General features: G+C 38.0%; 7 non-coding genes and 1 pseudogene across 7 annotated transcripts; all 8 read right to left on the bottom strand.

Annotated features, from left to right (window-relative positions):
- Nucleotides 1-1,959: 1,959 nt before the first annotated feature.
- Nucleotides 1,960-2,078, bottom strand: LOC132601059 (5S ribosomal RNA; annotated as a pseudogene).
- A 274-nt stretch (nt 2,079-2,352) lies between these two features.
- On the bottom strand, nt 2,353-2,471 carry LOC132600902 (5S ribosomal RNA). The gene has a single exon (XR_009567366.1). It is a non-coding gene; the product is annotated as a 5S ribosomal RNA (ribosomal RNA).
- A 247-nt stretch (nt 2,472-2,718) lies between these two features.
- On the bottom strand, nt 2,719-2,837 carry LOC132600881 (5S ribosomal RNA). The gene has a single exon (XR_009567350.1). It is a non-coding gene; the product is annotated as a 5S ribosomal RNA (ribosomal RNA).
- A 275-nt stretch (nt 2,838-3,112) lies between these two features.
- LOC132600879 (5S ribosomal RNA) lies at nt 3,113-3,231 on the bottom strand. Its single transcript, XR_009567348.1, has one exon. It is a non-coding gene; the product is annotated as a 5S ribosomal RNA (ribosomal RNA).
- A 275-nt stretch (nt 3,232-3,506) lies between these two features.
- On the bottom strand, nt 3,507-3,625 carry LOC132600878 (5S ribosomal RNA). The gene has a single exon (XR_009567347.1). It is a non-coding gene; the product is annotated as a 5S ribosomal RNA (ribosomal RNA).
- Nucleotides 3,626-3,897: 272 nt separating this feature from the next.
- On the bottom strand, nt 3,898-4,016 carry LOC132600962 (5S ribosomal RNA). The gene has a single exon (XR_009567416.1). It is a non-coding gene; the product is annotated as a 5S ribosomal RNA (ribosomal RNA).
- A 273-nt stretch (nt 4,017-4,289) lies between these two features.
- On the bottom strand, nt 4,290-4,408 carry LOC132601042 (5S ribosomal RNA). Its single transcript, XR_009567489.1, has one exon. It is a non-coding gene; the product is annotated as a 5S ribosomal RNA (ribosomal RNA).
- Nucleotides 4,409-4,678: 270 nt separating this feature from the next.
- Nucleotides 4,679-4,797, bottom strand: LOC132601056 (5S ribosomal RNA). The gene has a single exon (XR_009567502.1). It is a non-coding gene; the product is annotated as a 5S ribosomal RNA (ribosomal RNA).
- Between the last annotated feature and the right edge of the window lie 7,727 nt (nt 4,798-12,524).

Raw genomic sequence — 12,524 nt, 5'->3', positions numbered from 1 at the left:
AAATAGACACTTGTTAGAAGTGGCAAGATCAATTCTGTTTGCCCTGCATTTACCAAAAACATATTGTGGAAATGCCATTTTAGTAGCTGTCTACTTTATAAATAGGATGCCTCTTAAAAGCCTTAATTTTTGGGGCCCCATCGAAGCTTTAGAGTGTAAGAATGAATACATTGTTCCTCCAAAGGTATTTGGCTATGTTTACTTTGTTCACACTAGGAACTCCGGGAAACTTGATCCTAGAGCTCTTACATGTGTCTTTATTGGGTATTATCCAACACAGAAAGGTTACAAATGCTATCAAAGGTTAGAAATGCTATCACCCTCCTTATAAGAGATCTTTTGTTAGCATGGATGTTACTTTTCGAGAATTTAAGCCCTATTTAAGTGTTACACCACCACCTCTTCAGGGGGAGAATTATAAGGAAGAAGAGAAGGTTTTTCCTAGTTCCATTTTTTAAACAAGGTAAAGTGCAATTGGTGAAATAACTCAGGAGGAGACTCTAGGTCATTTGGATATGCCTGATTTGATAACTTACTCAAGGAGAAATAGAGCAGAAGAAGACGAAGAAGCCATCATGCAATCTGCTAAAGCCGAACCTTTTTCTTCTGGTGAGTTATCTACATTTCCTAATGAGATTTGCCTACTGCTCACGCTAAAGGAATTAGATCTTGCACCAAACACCCTTTATCTAACTTTTTCTCTTATAGTTCTTTGTCTCCCTCTTATAGAGCCTTTTCCTTATCTATTTCTTCTATGTCTATTCCCCCAAAATTGGAGGGAAATAAGCTATGATTACAGAAATGAAATCCTTGTCAAAGAATGATACTTGGAAACTTTTCACATTACCACCAGACAAAAAGTAGGTTGGTTGCAAATGGATCTTCACTGTAAAACATAAAGCTGATGGTTTAATTGATAGATTCAAAGCGAGATTAGTGGCTAAGGGATTCACTTAGACTTATGGAGTGGATTATCAAGAGAACACTATTATAATTCTTTTATCTTGTGCAACTAATCTTGATTGGGACTTACAGTAGTTTGATGTGAAGAGTGCATTTATTCATGGAGACTTAGAAGAAGAGGTGTGGATGATGGATCTGCTCGCTCGGATTTCTCTCGTATCAGTGTTGGTGAGCCCCACTTTATTCGGGGTGTTGTCTTATTTTATGTTATGTCATTGAATGTGGAAGAGGTATGCCGGGGGGCCTTGTCCCGGTAAACATTTTATCTTTTGGACTCATGTCAGAGGTTTCATAGACTAGTCTAGCATATCATGTCAAATATTCAGTTGTGTTTAGCCTTGTCGGCCATATTATCATGATTTTCGTACTTATGTTTAAAACGTTATTTTCAGACTTATGATTACAAAATCTCATGCTTATTCAAACTTTCATGATTTAACTTATATTCCGCATGAGCACATGTCCCATGTTGATTCAGCAAGCCATGTGGTTCGCTCGATCACATGCAGCAAGGCACCGAGTGTCGTGTTACGCCCAGGTCATGGTTCGGGGTGTGACAGTCATGAGTTGGTTCTCCAGTGCTTACCTTTCGAGCACTACTTGGGCCAGTACTTGCAAGATAAAATTCTTGAATATATTGAACCGAAACTGATAATTCTTCACTATCGATTTTACTGAGTTCATGATTTACTCTACTTACTAAATTTTGAATTGTTTCATCATACTGCTTTATTGCACTTATTATTATTATTATTATTTCTGTTATATGCACTCTCGCCCTAAGATACTCATTGAATACCCAGTACTCAGGCATATAGTTGTCGTTTTGGATGGTATGATAGGTAGATAAGAAGAACAAATATAAGAGGACCTTGCGCACTAGGAGTACTTGCTACTTTCAGACTTATGGTGAGCCCGCATGATTGTAGTGGGGCTCTGTCTATTCATTAATTTATTTCATAGTAGTTTCAGGTTGTGTACAAAGTTAGTTATTTATGTTTTCTTTATAAAGACTTCCCAGGGGGTCACCCATCCTAATACTACTCTCGCCCAAGCACGCTTAACTTCGGAGTTCTGATGCGATCCGGTGCGTTAGTGCTGGTATGATCGCATCCGTTATTCCTAGCGCTCTAAATTATATAAAGCCCTTTAAACGGTCATAACATTGCGCTCGCACGTCCGATTTACGCGATTTGTTTTTTGATTTTGCGTATTTTTGCGAGATCTAGCCGCCCAAACTGCCGTAAGGCGGTTTGGCCGAGTCGATTTTCGAAAAAACACCTGTTATCGCATTCAATTACAATATTTATCCAAATTGGTGCACAATTTTCATTCATCTTCAGTAAAAATCTAGTGATAAAAAATATTTAGTTAAAAGCGACAAAAGGAGGGATGCAACACGAGGACTTCCCAGGGGGTCAACCATCCTAGTACTACTCTCGCCCAAGCACGCTTAACTTCGGAGTTCTGATGGGATCCGGTGCGTTAGTGCTGGTATGATCGCATCCGTTATTCCTAGCGCTCTAAATTCTATAAAGCCCTTTAAACGGTCATAACATTGCGCTCGCACGTCCGATTTACGCGATTGTTTTTTTGATTTTGCGTATTTTTGCGAGATCTACCCGCCCAAACTGCCGCAAGGCGGTTTGGCCGAGCCGATTTTCGAAAATATTTGTCCAAATTGGTGCACAATTTTCATTCATTTTCAGTAAAACTCTAGTGATAAAAAATATTTAGTTAAAAGCGACAAAAGGAGGGATGCAACACGAGGACTTCCCAGGGGGTCACCCATCCTAGTACTACTCTCGCCCAAGCACGCTTAACTTCGGAGTTCTGATGGGATCCGGTGCGTTAGTGCTGGTATGATCGCATCCGTTATTCCTAGCGCTCTAAATTCTATGAAGCCCTTTAAACGGTCATAACATTGCGCTCGCACGTCCGATTTACGCGATTTTTTTTTTGATTTTGCGTATTTTTGCGAGATCTAGCCGCCCAAACTGCCGCAAGGCGGTTTGGCCGAGCCGATTTTCGAAAAAACACCTGTTATCGCATTCAATGAAAAACATTTCTCCAAATTGGTGCACAATTTTCATTCATTTTCAGTAAAAATCTAGTGATAAAAAATATTTAGTTAAAAGCGACAAAAGGAGGGATGCAACACGAGGACTTCCCAGGGGGTCACCCATCCTAGTACTACTCTCGCCCAAGCACGCTTAACTTCGGAGTTCTGATGGGATCCGGTGCGTTAGTGCTGGTATGATCGCATCCGTTATTCCTAGCGCTCTAAATTCTATGAAGCCCTTTAAACGGTCATAACATTGCGCTCGCACGTCCGATTTACGCGATTTTTTTTTTTATTTTGCGTATTTTTGCGAGATCTAGCCGCCCAAACTGCCGCAAGGCGGTTTGGCCGAGCCGATTTTCGAAAAAACACCTGTTATCGCATTCAATGAAAAACATTTCTCCAAATTGGTGCACAATTTTCATTCATTTTCAGTAAAAATCTAGTGATAAAAAATATTTAGTTAAAAGCGACAAAAGGAGGGATGCAACACGAGGACTTCCCAGGGGGTCACCCATCCTAGTACTACTCTCGCCCAAGCACGCTTAACTTCGGAGTTCTGATGGGATCCGGTGCGTTAGTGCTGGTATGATCGCATCCGTTATTCCTAGCGCTCTAAATTCTATAAAGCCCTTTAAACGGTCATAAAATTGCGCTCGCACGTCCGATTTACGCGATTGTTTTTTATTTTGCGTATTTTTGCGAGATCTACCCGCCCAAACTGCCGCAAGGCGGTTTGGCCGAGCCGATTTTCGAAAAAACACCTGTTATCGCATTCAATTTCAATATTTCTCCAAATTGGTGCACAATTTTCATTCATCTTCAGTAAAAATCTAGTGATAAAAAATATTTAGTTAAAAGCGACAAAAGGAGGGATGCAACACGAGGACTTCCCAGGGGGTCACCCATCCTTGTACTATTCTCGCCCAAGCACGCTTAACTTCGGAGTTCTGATGGGATCCGGTGCCTTAGTGCTGGTATGATCGCATCCGTTATTCCTAGCGCTCTAAATTCTATAAAGCCCTTTAAACGGTCATAACATTGCGCTCGCACGTCCGATTTACGCGGGTTTTTTTTTATTTTGCGTATTTTTGCGAGATCTAGCCGCCCAAACTGCCGTAAGGCGGTTTGGCCGAGCCGATTTTCGAAAAAACACCTGTTATCGCATTCAATTACAATATTTATCCAAATTGGTGCACAATTTTCATTCATCTTCAGTAAAAATCTAGTGATAAAAAATATTTAGTTAAAAGCGACAAAAGGAGGGATGCAACACGAGGACTTCCCAGGGGGTCACCCATCCTAGTACTACTCTCGCCCAAGCACGCTTAACTTCGGAGTTCTTATGGGTTCTGGTGCGTTAGTGCTGGTATGATCGCATCCGTGATTCCTAGCGCTCTAAATTCTATAAAGCCCTTTAAACGGTCATAACATTGTGCTCGCACGTCCGATTTTTTTTTTTTTTTTTTTTTGCGTATTTTTGCGAGATCTACCCGCCCAAACTGCCGCAAGGCGGTTTGGCCGAGCCGATTTTCGAAAAAACACCTGTTATCGCATTCAATTACAATATTTCTCCAAATTGGTGCACAATTTTCATTCATCTTCAGTAAAAATCTAGTGATAAAAAATATTTAGTTAAAAGCGACAAAAGGAGGGATGCAACACGAGGACTTCCCAGGGGGTCACCCATCCTAGTACTACTCTCGCTCAAGCGCGCTTAACTTCGGAGTTCTGATGGGATCCAGTGCGTTAGTGCTGGTATGATCGTATCCGTTATTCCTAGCGCTCTAAATTCTATAAAGCCCTTTAAACGGTCATAACATTGCGCTCGCACGTCCGATTTACGCGATTTTTTTTTTATTTTGCGTATTTTTGCGAGATCTACCCGCCCAAACTGCCGCAAGGCGGTTCGGCCGAGCCGATTTTCGAAAAAACACCTGTTATCGCATTCAATTTCAATATTTCTCCAAATTGGTGCACAATTTTCATTCATCTTCAGTAAAAATCTATAGTGGAAATGCAGTGGGTATGTTGAACATGCGGCGCATGTGTTGCTTCCACATGTTGACGTACTTCAGATTTTCAGGTTCAACAGACAGTGGATATTGTTGACATCCAATTTTTCCCACCACATATTAGATTAATTTTTTGAGCTTTTTGAATTTCAAACAGAGTGAAATATGTATTTTAAAAGTCAAAAATAGTTCTCAAGTATTTTGGTGGTATTTTGCCATTTCATTGGGCAAAATATTCTAATTTATATTACGTATAATTTTAAGTATTAAATTATGTTCAAAATAAGTGTTTAGTTTAGTACTTATTATCAAATTAAATTCATTTGCGACTTAATTATTATAGTTAGTCCGTATTTGCAACAAATAAATATTTCACTTTATTAAGTGAAGAAGATTGATTAATTATTTCATCTCGAATTGATTTCAAGTTGGTCATTTAGACAAGTTTTGGTTAAAATTGACATATGAAAGACTATTCCTTAAACTCAAACAATGCTTATGATTCTCAGACCAGCTAAATCGAAGGGAAACCCCAGCCCAAAACATGATGCAGACCCGACCCATTTTCTTTATACAAATGCCACAAATCAATTCATTCCTCCCTTTTCTTCCTTTTCCAAATCACTAGCAACCATACGATGCCCTAATTCCCTTCAACCTCCCACGCCAACTCCAGTGAAATCTCAACTATTTCCGGCCAGATTAGGCAAGTATTCCAATGTATTGTTGGAAAAAGAAGAAATTTCAGTGCTCTTTGGAGACTCAGCAGTTACAATTCTTTTCAAGGCAATAGAGAAAATCACAAGGAGCGGAGTGCATCCAATCAAGAATACTTATTTTATCAGGTAAATAGCACATCTCGTTTTAGGTTTCGGAAGCAGGATGTAAGAACAATATGCAAATATTGCAAAATAAAATTAAGTAGTTTGGAAGACATTTATTGTTGGCATGACTTAGAAAAGAAAACAGTAAAGGTGCAAGAACATTCTTAAGATTTTATTTCCCCTTGTTCTATCTTTAGTCAGGTCAGAGAGTAGTAGTTTTAAAATGTTTGCCTTTCGCGTATGAAGTTGTCTGAAAAGTGAAACTGATTCCTATTTTTTCCATCTGTGGTTCAAGCCTTTGAATCTGCTCATCTGATTTTCCACGATATGTTCATTCATATTGTTTTCCACCGTAAGTGCATCAACATTTCTTTCTTTAATTACCGACGTACCTGTACTGACATTCAAATTAACTGAGTGTATGGGGATATCTATTACAGAGGATCTCCGAGCTCGTGAACTGTCATCTGCTATTTCAGACCTTCTATCCTTGTCAATATATCTGCTTGGAAAATTCATGAATAGCAAGTGGCATTTTATGTGTGAGAAGTTCTCTCCTTGGGTGGTTAAAGAGACACTTCTGGATTCGTGAATTAGTGATCAAAGATACATAGAGATTAAAAAAGGCATAATACATAAACAAGCCCTCAAACTTGGCCTTGGCTGGTAAGTATGTCCTCCAACTTTGGGTGTGCACAAGTAGGGACTTCAACTTATCTCCACTTTGTCAGTTGAACACTCCAACTTACAAATGATCATCTAGACACCTCCAAAATTTATGTGCCACATCATCATTATGTTTATGTGTTCAACTTTATACAAGTTGAGGTGCCTATTTGCGAACACCCAAAGTTGGAGGACGTACTTGCCAGCTAAGACCAAGTCTGAGGGCCTATTTATGTGTTATGCCATTAAAAAAGGCATAGTACATAATTAGACACCTTAACATGGACTCAACTGGCAACTAAACACTATAACTTTGAGAATGTACATGTAGACACCTCATCTTATCCCCATTATGTCTAGTGGACACCCGACGCTGATGTGGCACATATATTTTGGAGGTGTCTATATGATCTTTTTGGAAGTTGGAGTGTTAAACTGACACAGTGGGGACGAATTGAGGTGTCTAGATGTGCATTCTCAAAGTTGGAATGTTTAGTTGTCAATAGAGGCTAAGTTTAAGTGTCTATTTATGTATTATGCAATTAAAGACACATGCTATTGAGATTTCAATGGACATACAAACTATATTTTGATGAGGTATGCAGATACAAGCTATTTTCAGTAATATATTCCCTCCGTTGTACCTTACCACCGAGTGGTTAGATTGCTCTGTGCTTGTAGAGGTGATGGACACATTCTCTTCCCTGTTTTACTCTATATGCTACTATCACAACATGTTATGAATGTGACTGCAAGGAATTTGTTATTTTGGGAAACTTCTTAGTAAATGTCAAAGATCATGTTAGAACAACTATCATGATTTTGCTACAATGTTGAGAAACATCTCTATTAAATTTTATAGCTAACCCCTTATTCCCTATAGATTGTATTGTTCCTTTTTTGGTTTGTTGCAAAATGCTTTCCGCTTTTCTAGATGGAAAATATTGTTCCTTAAGTTAAAAGATTTATTTCTTTTTTGTTTCCAATATACTTTCCGCTTTCTCTTAAATCAAAATCTTGCTTCTTTTCCTGTTTATCACTTTTTTAAAATTACACTATAAAATATTTATATAAGGTTAGTACCTCTCTAGAGCCTATGTTAATACAAATTTCCTAAAGGAAGTTATATAAAGATCATTTTATTATTCTACCATCTCAACTTATGAGAAAAATTACTTCACTATATACTTGGGTCCGGTTTCTCTATAAGGGAAATCATGTAGTGTTATAGAGATACGAACCCAAGTATATAGTGAAGTTATTTTTCTCATAAGTTGAGATGGTAGAATAATAGAATGATCTCCATATAACTTTGTTTTTAATCAAGGAAAGTTGTATTAACATAGGCTCTAGAGAGTTACTAACCTTATATAAATATTTTATAGTATAATTTTAAAAAAGTGATAAACAGGAAAAGAAGCAAGATTTTGATTTAAGGAAAAGCGGAAAGCATATTGCAAACAAAAAGAGCAATAAATCTTTTAATTTAAGAAACAGTTTTTTCCATTTAGGAAAGAGGAAAGTAATTTGCAACAGACCAAAAAAGGGAACAAGGGGTCAATTACAAAAGTTAATAGCGATGTTTCTCAACATGGTAGCAAAATCATGTTAACTGTTCTAACATGATCTTTGACATTTACTAAGAAGTTTCCCAAAACACTGATTCCTTGCAGTCACATTCATAACATGTAGTGATTGTAGCATATAGAGTAAAACAGGGAAGAGAATGTGTTCATCAGCTCTACAAGCACCGAGGAATCTAATCACTCGTGGTAAGGGAGAGCGGAGGGAACATATTACTGAAAATAGCTTGTATCTGCATACCTCATCAAAAAATAGTTTGTAGGTTCATTGAAATTTCAATAGCATGTGGTTTTAATTGCATAATACCTAAATAGACCCTTAAACTTGTCCTCTATTGACAATTAAACACTCCAACTTTGCGAATGCACATCTAGACACCTCAACTCGTCCCCACAGTGTCAGTTGAACACTCCAAATTACAAAAAAAAAATCATCTAGACACCTTCAAATTTTATGTGTCACGTCATGCCACGTCAACGTCGAGTGTCCACACATAGTGGGGACGAGATGAGGTGTTTAGATGTGCAATCTCAAAGTTGGAGTGTTTAGTTGTCAGTTGAGTCCATGTTAAGGTGTATAATTATGTATTATGTCCTCTAATGACATAACATATAAACAAACTCTCAAATTTGGCCTCAGCTGGCAAGTATGTCCTCCTCCAACTTTGGGTGTCCACAAGTAGGCACCTCAACTTGTATAAAGTTAAACTAGTAAACACAATGATGAGGGACATAAATTTAAAGGTGTCTAGATGATCATTTTGTAAGTTAGAGTGTTCAACTGACAAAGTGGAGACAAGTTGAGGTACTACTTGTGCACACCGAAAGTTGGAGGGCATACTTGCCAGCCGAGACCAAGTTTGAGGGTTTGTTTATGTATTATGTCTTTCTAATCTCTATGTATCTTTGATCACTAATTCATGAGTCCAGAAGTGGCTCTTTAACCACCCAAGGAGAGACGTTCTCACACAGAAAATGCCACTTGCCATTCATGAATTTTCTAGGCAGATATATTGACAAGGATAGAAGGTCTAAAACAACATATGACAGTTCGCGGGCTTAGATCTCCTCTCTAATAGATGTTCCCATACACCCAGTTAATTTGAATGACAATATATCTACGTCGGCAATTAAAGGAAGGAAAGTTGACGCACTTACGGTCAATATGGAAAACAATCTGAATGAACATATCGTGGAAGATCAGACGCAGCAAATTCAAAGGCTTGAACCACAGATGGAAAAAATGGGAATCGGTTGCACTTTTCAGACAACTTCAGACGTGAAAGGCAAACATTTTAAAACTACTACTCTCTGACCTGACTGAAGATAGAATAAGGGGAGATAAAATCTTAAGAACATACTTGCACCTTTACTGCTTCCTTTTCTAAGTCATTCCAACAATAAATGTCTTCTAAGCTACTTGATATTATTTTGGAACATTTGTAAATTGTTCTTACATCTTGCGCCCGACACCTAAAACGCAGATGTGCTAATTACCTGATAAAATAAATATTCCTGATTGGATGCACTTAGCTCTTCGTGATTTCTATTGCCTTAAAAAGTATTGTTGACTGCTGAGTCTCCAAAGAGCACTGAAAATTCTGCTTTTTCCAAAATATGCACTAATAATCATTTTGTATTCTATTAAAATAGAATAATAGCGAAGATGAAGAAATCGACGTCTACATTTATCAATCTTGAGCACCGTACTGTTTCCCTAAACACATAAGAAAAAAATTACATAATTTTTTAATACAAAAAAGGATAAAAAGTAGAAGGCCGAAACGAAAATAGATAGTATCATAAAAAAGAAAAAATTTGAAAAGGAAAGGACATAGAACGTTGGAACATAAACTAAAGAAAACAATTTCCAAAACCAAGGGACTACTATCGGCGTAGTTGTCACAACTTCTCAACCTACACAACCTTTTATCAAGATTTTTCATCCTCTTGAGAAATCAATAACCAAGAAATAAGTGAAAAACCATCGATTCAAATTGACATTTTTTTTAATCTGGTGATGAAGAGAAATAAAAATTTTACATCTCCCATCTCGATACGTCCTTAGTTTATGGCATATTAATAATTTTGGCCTCGAGTTTTGAGATTCGTCTACAAGGTCATGGAATGTTAGACATGTTTGACTCTTGCACATGAATGGCTAAGTTTAAGTATTACAAGTATTGAACCGATTAGAGGTTAAACGAATCGACGGCGGATGGAAGAATACATTGTGCAACTTGATGCCACTAGTTGGCGACCCGTCAACATGTTGACGCCCCGTCAACATGTTGACGCCATCGTTGACATTGTTGATGGTGCTCAGAACCATGTTGACACCAAACCACCTGAGAATCAGGGGCTGTGGCACGTCGACGGTGGCAGAACGACGGCCGTTGACATGTGGACGCCGCCGTCGACCAGGTCGTCGCCACCGTCCTTTTGAAGTGGTGGACACCTTTGCCCCTTGATATATAAGTTTAAGGCACGACCTGGTCTTCATTTCTCAATCAAAACAGAACCATAGACCTTCCAAATACTCTCTAAGATCTCCAAGGTAATTTCTACAAAATTAAACCAAGATTCCACCTTAAAAGTTGGAAACTAGTTAGGAGAACGTTATACTATTGGTATTTAAGTATGAAGCTGATTATTAGAGTTGATGCTAAGATTCTAGTTGGGTTTTTCTAGATTTTAAGGTATGTATCATACCTTGCTCTTTTTAATTAAGTTTTTTATGGAAGAATTTCTTAGCTTAAAGTGTAGGAGATTATGTTATGAAGGGTGTAAAAAAGTTGTTGATGTGGCTGCCTTGAGGGTTGTTTTTGGTTGGAGTTTTGGAGAGATTTTTACTTGTTTATATTGCTATATGATGTTGTTGTTGTTGTTGTTGATGATGTTGTGTATGTTGTGGGATGTTTTGGAGTTGGATTGGAGTGAGAATTATAGGGGAAATGCTGCCCGAATTTCGTTAAGTTTCATTTGTACTTGAATTGGATAGTAAGTGATGTAAATGATCTAATTGTGACCTATGTTATCTTAATTATAGACTTGCAAACTCGAGAAGTAGACGTTGGATGTTTAGATAGACTTCGAGGTATGTTAAGGCTATTCCTTTCCTTCATTTTGGCATGATCTTTATGATTTGAACGAAAGAAGTAAATGAACAAGTTCCAAAGAATTCTATTCCTAGATGCTTTAGAGATCTCATATCTTTGGCTTTGTATGTATATTTGAGCATAGTTATGTCTGTAGTTCAAGAGTCCAGGATGATATCCAACGAGTCTTTCATATATTTAAATATATGTACAGCTATTTTCTCATACCGAGCCGCACTATAGTCGGCCGGGCACGGCACGTAAATGTGCACACCATTGCAGTAGGTACGTTATGAGGTTACCCTAGACGCGGGATGATATGATATATGGATCGGACTGCACGTTCCGCAGCACTAACATTTATGGATCGGGTTGCACGTTCCACAACACTAACAGTTATAACATAATATATGTATATGATTTTTGAAAGAAAGCATGCATATCAAATGCCCTCAGAGGCACTTTCAGTTATATAGAGTTATACCGATACTTCCAGATATACAGTCACATAGATGTATTCAGTATATGGATTAGCTTTTATGTCTCATATTTCTTTTCATGATTCTTACATATATGTTGCTTTTATGCCTTACATACTCAGTACATTATTCGTACTGACTTCCCTATTTCTTGGCGGGATGCGTTCATGCCTGCAGGTTCATGTAGACAGACAGCCAGTCCAGCTCGGTAGGACTCCCATCCAGCAGTAGTCAGTGCGCTTCACTTGGTTCGGAGCTGCAGCCTATTTTGGTATGCCATTTTGATGTATCTATACGGGTGTGACGGGGCCCTGTCCCGTCCTTTCTACAGCTTTGTACTCCTTTAGAGGTCTGTAGACAGTTGTACATAGTTGGGATGTCATGTAGCCTTATCGGCTTCTATTTTGTTGTACAGCATATACAGTGGCCTGGTCGGCTTGCCTGGTTGTTCCAGTATGTGTGTGTGTCTATATATATATATATATATATATATATATATATATATATATATATATATATATATATAGTACAGTATAGTTTTTGATGCATAGTTTGTTGTGCTGTTCTCATAGAATTCAGTATAGTACAGTTACGAGTCACATATGAGCCACCCTTTTATTCAGTAAAATCCAGGTACAAGTATGAGAGTGTCTAACAAGTAGAACTTGGGCACTCATCATTACTCATCGGTTTGGGTCGTGACAAAAATTATTGGCATCAAAAGCAATAACTAGTGGTATTAGAATCGTCATCATCAAAAGAGACTAAAAAGAGAAAGAAAGAGGAAAGGAGGAGAAATAGATTGGGGAACTTTAAACCGTACAATTGTGGAGA

Source organism: Lycium barbarum, chromosome 6, assembly GCF_019175385.1.
Source record: "Lycium barbarum isolate Lr01 chromosome 6, ASM1917538v2, whole genome shotgun sequence".
Classification (NCBI taxonomy): Eukaryota; Viridiplantae; Streptophyta; class Magnoliopsida; order Solanales; family Solanaceae; genus Lycium; species Lycium barbarum.
This window is presented reverse-complemented; position numbering and strand designations above follow the sequence as displayed.